Source organism: Danio rerio, chromosome 16 (genome assembly GCF_049306965.1).
Source record: "Danio rerio strain Tuebingen ecotype United States chromosome 16, GRCz12tu, whole genome shotgun sequence".
Lineage (NCBI taxonomy): Eukaryota > Metazoa > Chordata > Actinopteri > Cypriniformes > Danionidae > Danio > Danio rerio.
In genome coordinates, this window is record NC_133191.1 from 33444500 (window position 1) to 33451475 (window position 6976).

General features: G+C 35.3%; 1 long non-coding RNA gene across 2 annotated transcripts; it reads right to left on the reverse strand.

The window, feature by feature from the left end:
• Positions 1-3698: 3698 nt before the first annotated feature.
• On the reverse strand, positions 3699-6767 carry LOC137487921 (uncharacterized). 2 transcript variants are annotated; one of them, XR_011006733.2, is made up of 7 exons: positions 6723-6767; positions 6088-6160; positions 5076-5133; positions 4893-4986; positions 4609-4766; positions 4418-4513; positions 3946-4243 (listed from the first exon to the last, which is right to left on the reverse strand). It is a non-coding gene; the product is annotated as an uncharacterized lncRNA (long non-coding RNA). The 2 variants fall into 2 exon arrangements; XR_011006732.2 differs by lacking the exon at positions 6088-6160 and having other exon boundaries at positions 3699-4243.
• Between the last annotated feature and the right edge of the window lie 209 nt (positions 6768-6976).

Consider the following 6976-nt stretch of genomic DNA (forward strand, 5'->3'; position numbering starts at 1 on the left):
GTACTTCATTGAGCCGCTATTGTCAATAATTAACCATTACCTTTAAGAATATATACATACATTTACGTTACACTGACTACTGTATGTTTATTCTGACACCATAAACCAAGCAGAATACACATTCCATCACAAGCAACATTATTTATTCATTATTAAAAATGCCTTTCTGCATTACTCTATTGATTGGCAGTGAGATTTATGCAATAAGCGTGTAGAAAGACAAATTGAATTGGAAAAAAAGAGAGCAGTATCAGTTCTGTGTCCACACAAGCAGTGAGTAATGGCCTCTGTGCCAAGTTGTTGTTGGTTCACCCTGGTCCTATCTCGTACCCCAGATCCGTTAACTCCTGATACCTGTAATCACTGTTTGCCTCTCTCCTCGTTCCCATTAAATCTCCGGCTAGAGGAGGAGGAGGGGGTGGAAATAAAAGAGTGATCTGATGAAACAAGAGCAGACAGATTGAATGTTCCTATCACAGGCTTTTAGAGGCGGTCTGCAAGTGCGGTGGTCCCTGTTGAGGAGGCTTTGAAAAACAACCAGGTGCCTGGACTCCACCGACTCAAGTAGTCCCGAAGCAGCAGGAGACTTTCTAGGGTTTCTTCTCGTTTGCGCCCAATTAGCTTGAAATCCGAACAGGCTAAAAATGGAACAAACTGTTTGCGTATTCTTGAATATGAATTGTGACTATCAGTGAAGGATGAGGAGCATCTGGAGAAGAGTTCACTCCTGCTGTGTATGTGTGTTTGTGTGTATGTGTGTGCGTGATGTGCTTGTTTATTTGGTTATGATGGTGCAATATTAAATAATAACATGGGTATGACCTAGTTGTACTCTATTAAGGTGGTTTACAAGGACATGGCTTGTGTTGTCATTTTTCAAAGTGCTTAAAGGGCCATGAAACCCCCTCGTTTCAGCAGGGTGTTTTCACACCTCTTCTTTGGAAAGTCAGAAAAGTGGGCGTGTCCAGCTCTGTTTAGGGGGGAGTGTCGGAGGAAGAAAAGAGGCTTGGTGTGGGAGTGTCTATTTGGGCGCGCTGAATTTCAGTCAAAACACACACCCACAGCGGACAATGTGACTGTGTTTACATGGACATCTGTTGTCGAATTATTTGCCAAATTATTAAATGGTGGACTTTAACTGCAGTTTGGCTCTTTCATTCAGGAAATTCATTCATGTCCCTCCCGACAAACGAGATATTTGATTCGAGGATCTGCTCTAAGCGTGTATTTTTCATGCAATGTTTAATACCGCACGGCGAATGAGAGAAAAAAAAACTCAGCATTTCCCGGAAACTTAGATGCACACGACAGGTAGCGTCAGAAAGCCGCATGTGTTATTCCGGTCACAAAATCCAACACGAGGTTATAGTTTGGTTGTAACTGTTAGTGCTAACTTGTTTACACTGGTGCAATAGTTTGTTTGATACGAATAAAATACGAACTGAATAAACAAAGAGCACTGGTCGCTCACTTACCAAATCTTAGAGACAGGACAATCACCAGCAACTAGAGCAGCGTCTTTATTAAGAGGAGACTACAAGCGAATCCGGGATCTCAGCGTTTGCAGATGAGAACAGCTCTCAGGTAAACAATAATCCTCCTTAGACACGTAAATTATTGTTGTCGCGCGTCGCGTACACTGTTAATCCACACGTGACGCGCTCTCACAGAGAGAAAATGAAAACGAAACTTAACTGCAGCAAACAATAAAAGCAACACTTCACGCTTGTTTTGCCAACACAACGTGGCGTCTCTGCCGTCTACACACTGACAGCAATGAATATTAATGAAGTTGCACAATAGAACGCGCTGATTGGTTTGAACCAAGCCTTACTCATGCATTAATGCAACACACTGTAAGACGTAATAAGACTCACTCTGGCACAGACGTCCAGTCTGCATGCTGGAATACAACGCTATTATGTCATGGTCGTGACGCAGCTTCAAAAAATCGTTTCAAACCGGAAGTACGAATTTGCTTGAAATAACGCAAAAACAACCAATTTACACTTTTTAGTGAAATATAGGTGTCCTAATAGTGTTTTTAGCTGTGTGGGACACATATACGACTGTCAACAGCTCAAAAAATGTGTTTTGGTGATTCGTGACCCTTTAAAAATCTTACTTACAAGGGACTTTTGACATTCAAAAATACAATGTAAAACATGTCAACATTGTCAACTTAATTGTTTTTACAAATTCAAGTGGACTAAACATTAAAAAAAAAAAAGTTTTCCTTCAAAAAAACTCAAGAACTGAGTTGATTCAGCTTTTTTTAAAATAAGTAGTCTGAACAGGCAGCAAAAATAATTGTGCACTGTAATCCCGAATAAGTTGACAAAACTCAAAAAATTTGAGGTAATCAGTTACGTCAAATTTTTTAAGTTATGAAATTATCTATTTTAAGTAACCAGAAACATTAAGTTTTGAGTTTGTTGTACTCATGCAAGACACTTCACTCAACTTAAAATACCCAAGTTACTCAGCTTATACGTTTTAATTGCAATTAACTTAATTGTTTTAATTTTTCCAAACTTTAAATACTTAGTCACCCAGCTCATACATTTTAATACCAATTAACTTAATTGCTTTAATTTCTTTCAACTTTAAATACTTAAATCACCCAGCTCATACATTTTGATAGCATTTAAAATTAACTTCTCCATCGTCAGTTTCACAAATAAAATTAGCCATTATTTTAATCTTTAAACCCCATAAATCTGTCAAAATAAATCTGTAATTTAAAACACACAGACAATACCATTTTAGACATTTATTGTTAAAGAAAAAATGTCCAACAGTACTTTCAAATTTGTCTCCTATGCAATTACAAATGTCTTAAAACGATAAAAACTATTAGACATAAAGAGATTGAAAATGAACACTATTCTGAAATTAATAAAAATTACCCACAATGTAAATATGATATCAGACATAAGAGCCTCAAGAAAAAACTATAAGTTAGATAAAATTTAATAATACATTAATAAGTGTAAAACTTACTCTTAAGGCATTCGTTAAAAAAAAAATAATAATTGCACATTCTGTGAAGTGACTCGTTTAGTGTAAACTACACAGAAACTGTATATATATATATCGTTGAAGTCAGAATTATTCGCCCCCATTTATTTTTTCCCCCAATTTCTGTTTAACGGAGAGCAGATTGATTATATATATATATATATATATATATATATTGTAGCGAGGCAGAGGGAAAACAGCGACACAGTTGGATAAGTTTACAGACAAGTCCCCGGAGGGTGCTTTATTTACAACGTGAATGGGGTGTAAACGGTGCTCTTCTTCAAGGTGAGGTGCTCTGGTGCTCCGGGAAGTAAGTAGTCGGATGTGGGATTGTCACGAGCTGGAGTCTGCTGTGGAGAGACAGAGAGATAAGCGTTAGCGCATGGAGTCATTGGGTGAATGAAGCTCATCTTCTCCTTGCGTGGGCTTGGTTTATATGCCTCTCCACTTGATGACGTCCAGCTGTGAACGATCCTGTGTTGATGATGGTCCAGCTGGGTTGAATTAGCGACCAGGGCGACGTGGCATGTGTGCGCTCGTTACAATATATATATATATATATATATATATATATATATATTCAGTCTTGGTTGAACTATGATTCTGTCATTTACATATTCCAAACCTGTTTGAGTTTCTTTCTTCTGTTGAACACTTAAAAGGTTATTTTTGACCAAAAAAAAAAAAAAAAGCTGAGACCTGTAACCACCGATTTCCACAGTATTTGTTTTCCTATTAGAAAGTCAGTGGTTACAGGTTGTCAGCTTTACTTAACTTTTGTGTTCAACAGAAGCAAGAAATTCAAGCAGGTTTGGGACAAGTGAAGAGTTAGTAAATGACAGAATTTTACATTTGGACAAACTATCCCTATATATAATAAAATGCATATTTACCAATTAAAGGTAAATAAATGTTTTGAAGTTACTACCCCAGAGACAGTCTTTATTAAGTTAAAAAAAAAAAGCTCTACATTAACTCATTCTTTAAGGTTTCCATGCTACGAGACTTTTAATTTTCCATCATCCATGCCAAGCAAAACTTTTTGCACAAGTTCAAAGTCCTTTACTATATATTATGTGAAGAGCATACATTAATCCATACAAGACAAGAAAGGTCTGGAAGTGTGCTGTGGGTGGTGTCCAATTCATTCTTCAGGACAACAGAGACCCTCAGTGAATGCAGGGCCAATAAAGCATCTTCAGTCAGCAGGATTATCAATCTAAAAACATAATTCAAGGATATTAATGTAAGGACAGTATCAAAATGACTGAGCCAATATTATATGATTCATCAACTATTCTTGATTACAAATATGTTTTTAAGTAAAAGTTTTCAAAACTTTCATCTTTTCATTAAACATGCCTAATTGTGAAAAGAATGAATGAAGTCTTACCATGGTGTTCCTAAAGAATCTTAAGTCACGCTCACGCAGCAAGACCAAAAGACCTCTGATAACAGTAGTCCGTCATGAACTGACATCATTCAGTTCCTGGAAATCAAGAATCAATTTTTTAAAAATTAAAAAAATAATAATAATTCAAATTATATTTTAATGTATACTTTAACACGTGACCCCAAACATACCTGCTCATCATAAACCTTTAAAAGATTAGCCAGGGTATCTGCTGTCTTGCCAGTTTTGGATGCTGTTTGCCTTAAAATTGTCATCAAATGAAATAGGTGGTGGTCCAGTTTTGCAAAGAATTTGTGGGGAAAATTCTCATTTGTAACATGTTGGTACTCTGCAAACAGCAAAAAGAAACAAGAGAGAATTTCATAAAACAAACCCACACCACAAAATATACAATTCTAGAAAAAATGTATTAATATTATTATTATGTTTCATTTAATTATCTATTTTTTTTTACCTCAGATGAAAATCAGGTGTTGATCAGATGTTGAAAGCAGGATCTTCATGTTGTAAACTGAACTCAAGGTCTAGCTGAAGTTTCACTTTCCTTGCTGCAAAAGTATCATTGATAAATACACTGTAATATTTATTTTATCTGGATATGCCAGGCATAGTAGTACAAAATAAATATTTTACCCACCTTTCACATGCCTCCATTTAAGAACCAATCTGTAGTCAGCAACACCTGACCTTCAATTCTGTATGTACACAAAGTCACAGTGTCATTTAGCTGAGAGTGGAAGTAGTACAATTGCCTGATGTCTAACATTAACCTCCAAAACGGTTAGCAATAGAGCTGATTATCATGTTAGTTGCTTTAATTCGATGAACACAGATTTAATTTAAACAGTATTGAAATTTCTAAAACTGAATAGGACGACAAAGAAATTTAAGGCCTGATTTTAAAAGCTAGAAATAACAAAACTTACCTTATTGTCTAATGATGTAAAAATATATAGACTAAAATATTTATATTTTTAAGATATAAATATATTTTAAGCTACATAATTTGCACATCAGAAAACTGTCTTGTTTACCACTTCTTGAATATTTTGTTTTGTTATTATTTTATTTAATAACATAATTTTGTATTAATGTGTTATAGATATGCATACTTTGTTTTTTAGGCTGTTTATATTCTCTCCAGAGTAGACATTTTAAAAAATAGATTGAAAAAAAAAAAACTTTTATCATACCTTTAAAATACATTTGACCTAAATGACATTTAAACTCATTTAACTGATCGCATTAATCAGGTAATCATTGATATGCATAGATGTCGTCTTAAGCGCGAGGAAATATTAAGTGTTGATCAGTGCTGGTGATCGAGGTAAAGTTAGTTTTATATTTACACATTCAGACTTTCTCCTTAATAATATAATTTCAGAAAGGTAATTTTTGCATATTCTTAATGGTGAAATCATATTAGCAGCCAATGACTTTCAAAGTACAACATTGTTCAGTCAAAAAAATAGTGCATTTAGTGTAATGTTGTTTTCATGTCATACTTGCATGTGATTTCAGAACGAATAGACAAAGTACCATGGTAAACAATTTATGGAGCGAGTCACAAGTTGTTACTATATGAATGTATGAATATAAAACCAACTTTACCTCAATGTGGTAGTGTAAAATGAAGCTCTGCTCTGTACCTGCTCAGGTGAGGAGCGCAGCTTAAATGTTCTCCGTCAGACTATCCTCATACATGGATCAGCAAGCAACAAGCTGCGTGTGACAGAGTTAAGTTTTGAGACTACGTTTTTGCGCGTCATAAGAAAATACCGTTAAGTGTTTAGGCGGAGATCATTTGAGTTATGATTAACGTTACGTTTCTTGCGCCTTTCGTTTCCGAAGTGCCTACAGATCGCGAAGATAATACCACATTCACACACTGGATGGAGTTCAGCGCAGCGCCATGACATGCGGTTGTGAGAGCGCACGTCTCCATGACAACTTCAGCACAGGTTGAGAAAAGGCATACTCGCGCCAAGATTGAAATTTTTTTGAAAAATGTAATCTGCCGATTTTAAATATTTTTTGTCTTTATCACACTCTGTTAAAATTCAGAGTTAACACATTACAACTAACGCTAACATTGCACTGATTCTAACTTTTTAAACGGTAATGTTAACGTTAGTTAGCAACAAGTGAGGCTAAACATGTTTTCTGTAATGTACGACATGTAAACGCACCCTGATTAACTCTACATTACATTGAACTGTTACTGTGATTATATTAATTAAAACATACATTTAATATTTCTTGGATTTGTAAATATTTTACTTACTGTAGTGTGAAGCGAGGCCGATCCGCCATCTTGAAAAAAACGAATGAAGCATGAGCACGTACGTGAACCTGGATGACGTCAGACGCAAAATCACTAGGCTGACAGAATTTGAGTTAATGAAACTTTAAAGAGACATTTTGTATAGATTAAACCCAGCAGAATTGTTCACCTTACTTGAAAGATTAAATTTTTTCAAACTCAAAAATAAGAAAAAGTTCTAAATACTCATCAAGGTTAATTAAGATAAACGAATT